A 10,940-nucleotide genomic window follows, 5' to 3' on the forward strand; every position below is an offset into this window, starting at 1 on the left:
TTGAATTTTGTTGTTAACCAGGACACAGCACAAAGATGTCGGCTTGCTCCTTTATCTAGCATGACAGTGATCTTCATGTTAATTTCACATAACAATATGTGTGCACCCGTGTGCGTGTGTGCATGCATGAGCAAGTATTTGTGTGCCTGAAGTGTGTTGATAAAGCTTTGTCTACTTTCAAACCTTGTATGTCACTTGATAGGGAAAGTGTATATTGTAATCCAGAAGATTGGAGACAAATCTCAAGTGGTTAGAGGAGGAGAAATTAAAGGCAAGAGATAATGTGAAACCAAAAGCAGAGGACATGTAACTCTTGTTTGGGAAAATGACCAGTTTCTATTGGTTGTGGTTCATATCCGTTTATTGTACTTATGCATTACTCATGTACATTATCTGCGTATATCATGCTTTAGAAGGCAAATGTGAACAATGATAATCCATTGAAGCCCATTGAGCTTCTCTTATGATTATGTTTGCACATCCACATCTTTGCAGTCAAATCTTCACTAGTGGGTTGTATTCATATATCATCTAGTATTCATGCAACAATCAGCCTGACCCTTAAGTCAGGGACTAGCTTCCAATTAGCCATCTAATTGACTGGTTTGCCTTCAAAAGACCATAATAGAACAAAATTGTAGGTGTTCAATTCAATCATTTTCTCTTTCTCCCTCCCAACCAACAGGCATATTTCCTTCTTGATTCCATTTTCCCCTTCATTTCCAGTCATCCTCTTGCAACTACATTATAGTTCTCTCATCCAGCTTTCTTTGCTTTATATTTTTTGTTCTTGGGAGCGCCTTTTCCCAGCAGTTTGCATCGAGGAATCCCCACCCTTATTTGATTAAGTTGCTTCTTTTTTTTTCTGTCTTGAAGTGTTGAAGATTTTTGTTATGTTTTCTTAATAGGGTAAAGGCTTGGTATATAGACTTCTATTTGGCATCAAATACCTATTAATTAGTTTATCACATATGGTGTGTTTATGTATAGACTCTTATGTGGTATCAAATACTTGACTTATAGCCCTATCATGCCTTTAATTCAAATTAAATGAACAAAAAGGGAAAGACGTACAGTAAGATGAAAATTATTAGTCAAAAGCAGCAAAAAAGCAATAGTCACAAGACAAGCACATACATGTCCATTAAGTCCTAGGAAACCACACAAGTGAGTATTATCACAACTATAAAAGTCAAAGAATTTTCATATCACATGCATGCTCAGCATAGTGCTGAAAGAGGACACAATCACAGGTGTGCAAAACAAGACCACACAAGTGAGCATTAGTGAAAGAAATTTCATATAAATTCTGATCTTTTGGATACATGCACAGCATAATGGTGAAAGAGGACACAATCATATATGTGCAAAACAAGACCCATTCTCCTCAATAAATGTAAAATTGACATTCTACTATCCTTCATGTTTTAACTATGGAGGGCAATACCAGCAGCAAGCAATAAGAGATATTGATCATACCATAACTCCTAAGGTTCACATGCATTCCAACACATATGTTGACTAGCACTCCATAGAAAATGGGTGCTGCCGGCACATCAGTTATTCATACTGAATAAGCAAAAGCCGCAACTTACAACCATAACCTCCATTCTCATGAGCACAGATAACTGAAAACCAATCGCATTACTGATAAAAAAGTTTCTAAAAATGGTTACAATAACAAAACAACCATAGAAGGAGAAAAAATACAAACAAAGATCACATATAAATCTGAATAATTTTTATAACCAACCAATAAAACGAAATCAATAAAATGTTATATTTACCACAAATGGCTGACTCCATCCCAAAATACCATATATACATTACTGATCACAGAGAATTTCATTTGCTATAATCTTCCCTTGTGCGTACAAAAACCATTTCTCAGGATCAATGTACTCAGTGGCATCTAAAATAGAGGTGAATTTTACACGAACATTATTTTCTCTTTTGATTTATGGTTAACGAAAGCAGTTGTGGTAATAGTTTAGCATCTAAAATGATAGGTCCACGTAAAACGACAGGTAAAGTTTCCCAAAGACAATAAGTGAGGAATATGAATTACAACAATACATCACTAACACATCAGATCCTGGAAATGGCAGACAATTCCCTCAAATAAACTTATGCATATAACCTGCAAAGAATTTTAAATATGTCCCACCTATTAAAACTTATTTTAAAATCCAAAACATGAGACTGGAAACACATACAATAAGTAAGCACATCTGCAATATATTGTAATGGGTATCCACACAAAAAAAAAAGAGAGAGAGAAAAAAGAAACACACACACACACACCCCATAGATAAGACGACATGCAAACTTATTTCTCTATGTGTGAGTATTGTTATCACTAGGCCAAGTGCAAAGGAATTACATTAAGACCAAAGAGATGTGGTGTGCTTCACAAGATAGCAAGTTCTATAAACAAATACCATTTAGTCTATACAAATTACAGCCTCGCTTCACATCCATCACTACCTTAAACTAAAATATGCCAAAACAAGCAACAAAGGATATCAATATGCATAAATTATGCATCTGCCCATCTAAGAAGTTTTTTTTTTTTTTTGTAAATCTTCATGGTATAAAATTAAGAAAAATCAAAACAAAACAACACTACGATCAAGAAATGTGAAGGCAGGATGTGAAAGACAAAAGAAATGCGTATTGATGAACCAAAAAAAGGTTTCAGAGAAGCCCACATTAAGTGGGACGGTGGGACAACCTGTCCCTTATTTATAGTACAAGTCATGTAAAAGAAAGGCATGATGGGCAGCTGTAAATAGAGCCGTTTGAGCCTATGTGTGTGTCTAAATATATATGTATATACATATATATATATATATACACACACACATACACACAACACACAATATATATATATATATATATATATACACATACACACAACACACAATTAATTAACTGTTGTATAATTTTTTAAAAAACATTGTAAGTACACCTTAGCCCTTGTGTCATTTTTAAACCTGGTCACCTCTTTCAAAAGGAAGACCTGGATGTCGTCCCTTTTCTAGGATGACCAGGGTTTTCATTCAAAAGGGAAACCCTGGTGGCCCTTTGGAAAAAGGATTGTCCTTTGCATGACTCGATTGAAAAAGGAGGAGGGATAGGAGGGAAAAAGGGAGGGATAACAGAAACAAAGAGAGAAGATGGAGAAAAGAAAAAAAGATAGTGGGCATGCATATTGGACACTTCATGTTTCAAAAATGAAAGGCCAAAGGACTGTCAATGTGCGTAGGCGTCATGTATGTAGGTGTCGGGCCATCCAACACTGACAGTTCATGTTTTCAGAAGTGTCCATGCAACAGAGCTTGCATTCTTTTGCCTTCTCTGCATGGATTCCTCTAATTCGCACTCACTTGGTAAATTTTTGTGTAAAAAATTTTGTAAAATCAAAAAACGATGTCATGTTCTGCAAAATTTCAAATTATGCACATATTTCACCAAAACATATAAAGAAATGCAATTTCGACAGAATTTTTTTAAAATGCCACCATTCATAATCAACTGGTGCTTTTCGAAAGAAATACCCCAAGTCGGGGGTTATGCAGGTTGAAGATACTCGATGAGATAACGCGCCAGGTTTAATCTTCTATCCCAAATGGTTCGTCCTATTTTGAGACAGAGGAAACGATGGAATTCACACTCAATATGAGCATACTATGTTTGAGGGGTTTCATCTATTCTATGAATGGACTAGTATTTTGGTAATGAAATGGGCAAACATCTTTCAAGACCAAAGGGGGATTGGTTAGTTCCTCCTATGCTTACAAAGCCTAAAAACATAACAAGAGATGTCAAGTTTTTACACTGAAATAGTTCAAAAATGATCAACTTAACTCATACGCTTGTGTGCTCGTGTTGTACAAATAATATGACCTTAATTTACCCATAGTACCATACAAGCATCAGGCTTCATTTCGCATCAATGTTGTCAAATCATAAAAGAGGATGTCTTTCAATTTCCAAAATATGAACACAAAGGAATCATCCTCGACATCCTAGATAATAAAAAAAGGAGCTGATATTGACCCCAGAACCAAACAGCCGCGAAAGATAGTCGCATTCAATTCCTGAGAGTTTAGCCTTCGTGTCTTTCATCTCTTGGCAAGCATTTTTTGCTTTTTTTTTCCTTTTTTTCTTTTTTCTTTCTTTGGCATTCGGCTTTTTGCCTTTTTTTTCATTTGATTTTTTTTCTTTTCAGGCCGACCTTCACCTTTGAGGGAACACCTCACCACCTCAAAGGCTACTACGAAGCTCCACCGCTTTGGTGGTTATGCATAGCTTTGTCACGTGTCCAACCCGCTTCACCTTACGAGTTTTCGACGATCCAAAGGTTCATAAGTCATTTATCTTCGCGAAATAGACATAAATCAACTTTATGCCTACCCGGTACTCTCGATTACTGACTCAGAGGAACGACTACACAAGCCCCGAGCCCATCCCTCAACTCTCATTTTTTTACCTGTCAAGATCTTATAGAGCATTGTGGCTTCTCTCTCAGGATATTTTCATGCTAAATCCTTGCAAATGCTTGAACACCAAAGTCAATACATTTCCTAGTCTTGACTTTCTTAGCTTCATAGGATTTTTCCTCACTGTTCATATCTAAGATTTTTTCAGCTTCCCTCTTCCATTGATTGACAAACAAAAAATTGAAATTTTCTCCCGCTACATGGTGAGATACCAAAAGTAAAGAAAAGACATATCATTGTGTGAGAAAACATTTTTAAAATGTTTGTAAACAAAAAATTAAAAAATTTATCCAAAAGTCCTTGACATCAAATGGTATATCATTAGGAGGCAAAAACAATAAAACCTAAAGAGATGAGTGAATGCAAAACAAGATGGTTTGGCTGGGTAGAGGAATGAACTTCACCAACTCTATCCTAGAAATAGGATATTTTACATGCACGATTGATTTAAGGGTGACGAGTTCTCATAAGTGTTGGGTCAGCAACTAATTGAAAGTTTTGCAAAAGGTTTGGGTTAAGCACTTTTCTTTTCCCGAACAAAGCCCAAGACAAACAGTCCTATGTGTTGGCTTTTGTAAAATCAAATGGTAAATGTTAACGACAACTATGGGATTGGACTTTGTTAGACTCTGGATGTAAGACTGTCCACCAAAATTTAACTAGTACTGTGTCCCGATCACATGAGAACTTTGTGAAATTCTGATTTTGCAAAAGGATAACAACACAGGGGACAAGTTCATCTTGAACTTTCTCATAAAAATATAACCTTGTGGCAAGCAAACTTCCACAAATTCTCTTATTGTAAGGTATTCTTTGAAGAGGGTTGGATGATGGATCATTTATTAATAAAGGAAAATTGCTACTTCCATAGCTCATTTTCCTACATAGCTAAAAGACCATTTCCAGGACTAAGTTGGATTGGCTTTAATGGATTAAGATGATTTTAATCACAAGCTCAGGTCTAAGATCAAATGCAACAAGAGGCTCGCAAGGATTTCTTCACTCGTGCATATACTTACAAAGGTCCTAAATATACGACTCAAATTGTGGTTTTCATATCTAAAATACAGCTAAAGGGCATACTAAACCAGAGGCCACACCTCTAGATAGCACAAACAAAACTTGATAAGAGACAATCCTCTTAGCATTAATACACAAAAACAATACGCAGACATCAAAACAAAAACACCATACATGACCTAAGGAGCCTTCATCTCCCTAAGTGGAAATTCTTTAACCTGTAAACAGGTTCAGAATTTTACTCTATTTGTTAGATATACAAAGGCCTAAAAGTTAAAGAAAAATCAGAAATAGGAACTAGAAAGATTGAAAAAACACTAAAAAAAGGTACAATTGATAATATCTTTTCTACAGGGCATTAATAATCTGAGAATGGAGCAGAAAATTCTGGTTTTCAGAATCATAGTTCCCAAGAAACAGAAACGAGGAACAGTATAGAAATCTGTCAAAACCACTAAAAGCTCAAAAAGTCCTAAATTTTGTGGGATGACATCAGAGATAGTAGAGAAATATCATACCAAAAATCAGACCCACATTCAGACTTTAATTCATAAAACGAAAGTAAAAAAATGTTCTACCTAAAACAGGGGCAGACTTTTCCAGTTCTGATAGGTTCACATACCCAGGTTAATAAAAAACATTATATTGTAAAGAGTTTATACCAAAACTAAGTGCTTTTTACCTCTACAGAAAAAGAGGATATCAGAAAACCAAAATTCAAATTTTTTTGAACAATTTGGGTATTTATTTCGGGTTTTTCAATTTAGCATAGTTTCTATACAAAAGTAGAACATGTTCACAAAATCATTTTTTTTTCACAAGAAAGAAAATCAAAACATAAAATATTTATACTCTATTAAGTTTGCAACCAAGATGAACATGCAACGCTCAAGCACAAAGGGCAGAATAACACAAATAACAAGAAAAACAAATGTAAAGTACTTATTGGAAAAATCAAAACATGTTCGTCTAAAACTTACCTGTGTATTCGCTCCCCACCAGTGCAAATTCAAGAAAAAGTTAGACAAGTGAGCCGAGAACAACATGCAAGTGAATCCTATGCATACTAACTATGTTAAAAACCTATATTTTCTAACTAAAGGAAAGCGATTAAATTAAAATCATAAGTCATGTGCAGACGACCCCCACAAAGCATGACTATTAAACTAAATAGACCAACAAAGGGGTTGTCTTTTCATTTTACCCAACGGATTGAAACTTTTAGTGCTGCCAAGATGAAGATCCAGAGAAAATTTTACCAACCTGCCTTAGTATCACCATAAAAAACAAGAAGATTAGGAATCTTTTTTTTTGGAAATAACTGAATATCATCATAAGTACCACAACGGAAACACCATCATACAATAAGTATCACAAAATATCAAAAGATTCTAAAATCAATACCAGTACATCCACAGATTTTTTTGTTTTTTTTTTTTTTGACAAATTCTAAATTCAATACCGGTCCATCTACAACCATTCCCATCTTCGGTCGATTGCCTCTCTCTTCTTCTTCCTCCTCCTGAGCCGCCTTATGCTTCCATCGATCCTTCCCTGCGACCACCGGCGGTAGAAGAAGCGGAGGCTGCGTCTTCCGCCAAAGCATTTAGCAGATCCAAGCCCAAATGGGCTTTCTATTTCGTCCCACCCCCGTTGTTTCCTAAAATATGTTTACAGAAACAGAACCAACGGATATATTTTTTTTAATGTAACGTTTGATGGGCAGGAAAAAATTTTATTCCCATTGCTGCAAGGAATTTCCTACCGATCAAACATGGTACAAAAGGAAATCACATTGGTTTTACATTGCAACGGAATTTATGCTTACCACCCGAATCGGATTTATATTTAAATAAATAAAGTAAGCAAAGTCCGCTTACCACCCGAATCGGATTTATATTTAAATAAATAAAGTAAGCAAAGTCCATACATATTGAAAGTCTGTTGTTAACATATTGGTTTGGATTTGGATTGAGATTTAGCATAGGGTTCACATTACGAATGGAATTCAGATATGGTATGTACGTATATATATGAAAACCTTTTTTTTCCATTGCACTTGAATTAGAGCCTATTTTTAATTTAAATTATAAACCAAATATCTGAATCCCGTAAATGAGGTTGGGGAATAAGATTTGTTGACATCGCTACCAATAATTAGTTTGTTCGTTTTAACAAGGAGAGAATTCAATACCAAATAAATGCCCGTTCGTATCCAACTCATTTTGGCCACCCACCAAAATCGATCTATTATATGACAGATGGGATGCTTTAAGGTGATTCTTTTGTTTCCTTTGAGCTCTGAACTTTCTTTTCTGCATTCATCACCATGCTTCCTGTTGTTCTTGACTGTCTATCTTGTCTGGGGTTTTGGAATTTTGTGGTTCACACTTCAAGCTTAGCTGTGAACTCAGCGACTAGTAGGTCCGTCTAATTGCCTAGTTGTCGTAGGTGCTGGTGAACAGATTAATCTCAAGGTATCAGTTGGTTCGGCCCATCACCAGTGATAGGGACTAGTTTTTGACCAACTAGTTTCCAAAGTGCATTTTCTTGTAAAAGATATGTTTAGAACCATGAACCATCAGACATAAAAATTTAGGAAGTTTCTTCTTTTCCTTATAGTTTCCCTTTAGCCTACCCCGAGGCTCCAACCCTTTCTTTAGTGCCCTATCAATATTATTTTAGTGAACCATCTTAGACTTGACTCAGATCAACTACCCCTGACGAGTCTTTTGAGGGCCTTGACCAACCTGACCAACCTGAGTTCGACTTCTGATCTTGATAACTAAGGTTCAAAATAGGATGGTCCCCTGGCCATCCAAAGCTTAGTCAAGCTATTGAAAGTATTATTAGTTTTTTTTTCAAAGCAAATTTTATAATGTTTTTAATAAAGAAACCTTTACAATTAAAAAAAAAATATTTCATAACAATTTATTCATGTGGTCTTGCGCGTTGTCTTGAGTTCCTAATGTAATCGATATGTTGCTTTTTGCTTGCAGGGAAGCATTGTTGGACCCTCTACTATCTAAGTATTCAGTTGTCATTGTTGATGAAGCTCATGAGAGGACAGTCCACACAGATGTGGTATTAGGCATTTTGAAAGGTGTTCAAAAATCAAGGTCACAGCAAGTCATGAACAAGGACAATGTCAAGAAAATCGATAATATAGACTCCAATGAAGACACATCAATTGGAAGTGGAAGTGGTTGGAAGGGCCAAGCATCTCCCTCAGGTTGCCCTTTAAAGTTGATTGTCATGTCTGCTAGTCTTGATGCAAGGGGATTCTCTGAGTGCCTTGGTGGTGCAAAAGCTGTCCATATCCAAGGACGGAAATACCCTGTGGACATCCTGTATACTTACACTCCTCAGCAGGACTACATAGATGCAGCCTTGATTACCCTATTTCAGGTACTTATGGATTGAAATTTATTTGTACTTATTTTTTTATTTCTTTTGTTTGAAATTCAAGGAATTTTTTTTTGAAGGCGTTTATAGTACAACCTCTTATGAAGTCTTCTTCCATAACTAAATTCTGTTTCCTGTCTGCGGCAAAACAAAGTGGTATCAGTATAATATACACAAAAAGTATTCTTTCCAATGGACAAGTCTTACCTCCCGTTGAAGTAAATTACATTCACATTTGGGTCCATTTTTACAGAGAAGCGGTTTTCCATTTGTATGGTTCAGCTTCAAATTTTCCTCTAATGGGATTCCAGCCATCAATTTTGTTTCTTCAGGAAATGGACACAAACTGAAGACTGCAAGAGAAGCAAAAACAAATTTTAGTTGAAAATCGTCTTGCTACTTTCTTGCAAATGCTTTTGTTGATATTTTGTGGGTGTAAGAAGTTGGCATAATGGGTTTATACTCCCTGAGTTTCTAATTGGGAAGTGTGAACCACAAAATTTTTCAACAACGAAATGGTGTTTTTCTAAGAATTTGATGTCTGTAGTGCAAAAGGTGCACGGTAAGTTGGCAACATGCTTCATAAAGCTGAGCCTTTCTTGAAGCCTTCGTATACGTTATTTCTTCCTGCTTATGTGATTACACCCTTTTCTTTACTCAAAACTCAAAAGGCAGCTTTCTGTGCCTGCATAAACTAAGGGATGGGATCCAGTAATGTGAGACTTGTCGTTTTGAAGGCTGACATAGTAAGCATATTTCAGCAACAAGAGATTTTTTTTTTTTTTTTTGGTTTTGGTAGTAATTCTTTTATATGTTGTGCAGTATGGTTGTGTCCTGTGTCTTTCGACATTTTCTCCTTTTGAAAACTAGGTTTTGATAAAATTGGGTTTTTCTTTTTCTCAAACTCATTTTTTAATGTCACCTGAAAACTATAAGAACTCCACTTCGAAAAGAGTGCTAATCGAAACACGTTGTTAGGGGTGGGCAGATTTCTTTTAGGTGTATTGTTGCCATCAAAGTACTCTCGTCTCATTTGAGTAGAAACAATCACTTTAAAAGGGAGCGATAAGATCATGCACAACCAAACAAAAGAGAGAGAGAGAGAGAGAGAGAGGAGAGAGAGAGAGAGAGAGAGAGCAACATGGTTTGAGATTACCTTCATCCAGATTGGATAGTACACCTGACCTGCACTTGATGACATCTTCACCACCATCAGCATGAGCAGCACTTGATCACAACTTCACCACCACCAGCACTACCACTCTTGCTCTATCCACTGCATCAATTGCAGGGAAGCGTCTTCTAAAACATGAGCAATGTTACAGGGGCATTATAAAAGTTTGTAGTCATTATAAAAATATATAAAAATCATGTAAAACAAAAACAATTGCTATCATGTTTAGAAAAAATAATGCAAAAAATAAACTCAAGATAATGGTAGCTTTAAACAGGCTGAAATAATTGCCAAAGGTCTATGAAAGACAAAATTTTACAAGTTGAAACCATACTTCCAAAATTTTCAAAAATTGTAAAATGTGTTAAGCTCATTAAATCCTATTATTTTACTTGTAAAATGTTAGAGTTTACAAAAACTTGTGAAAGTTGTAAATTTTGTAAATTAAAAACAATTTGCAATGTATGAGCTTTGTAAACTAGAAAAACTGATGATGAACTTGAAGGTCGCCTTACCAAATGTTCATCTGAATGATGAAACAAATGTCGAAGAACTCATCAAAGTGTTCATAATGATCCTCATGAGACAACCCATCAAATGATGGTAACATTTGAATCAAATGGGGTTCAACCTCAAAGTTGTATGTTGCAATCTTAGGTCTTCTGATTGCAGAAATTTGTTGCAGGATGCATGAACAAATATTCTATGACAGGATGGATCTAGGGTCCTGGATTTTGTGTGGAATCTCAACGTCACATTGTTCCCATTATTAGCAACACCTTCTTCACTTTAAATTGGAAGGCCTTTTGAGTGTCCTTGTCTTATCAGGACACTTT

The 10,940-nt window shown here is 35.7% G+C and overlaps 1 long non-coding RNA gene across 1 annotated transcript; it reads right to left on the minus strand.

Moving 5' to 3' along the window:
- Nucleotides 1-8,596: 8,596 nt before the first annotated feature.
- On the minus strand, nucleotides 8,597-10,231 carry LOC116244917 (uncharacterized). Its single transcript, XR_004170328.2, has 3 exons — nucleotides 10,087-10,231; nucleotides 9,138-9,283; nucleotides 8,597-9,068 (listed from the first exon to the last, which is right to left on the minus strand). It is a non-coding gene; the product is annotated as an uncharacterized LOC116244917 (long non-coding RNA).
- Between the last annotated feature and the right edge of the window lie 709 nt (nucleotides 10,232-10,940).

The sequence above is a fragment of the Nymphaea colorata genome, unplaced genomic scaffold, assembly GCF_008831285.2.
Source record: "Nymphaea colorata isolate Beijing-Zhang1983 unplaced genomic scaffold, ASM883128v2 scaffold0380, whole genome shotgun sequence".
NCBI classification, from domain to species: domain Eukaryota; kingdom Viridiplantae; phylum Streptophyta; class Magnoliopsida; order Nymphaeales; family Nymphaeaceae; genus Nymphaea; species Nymphaea colorata.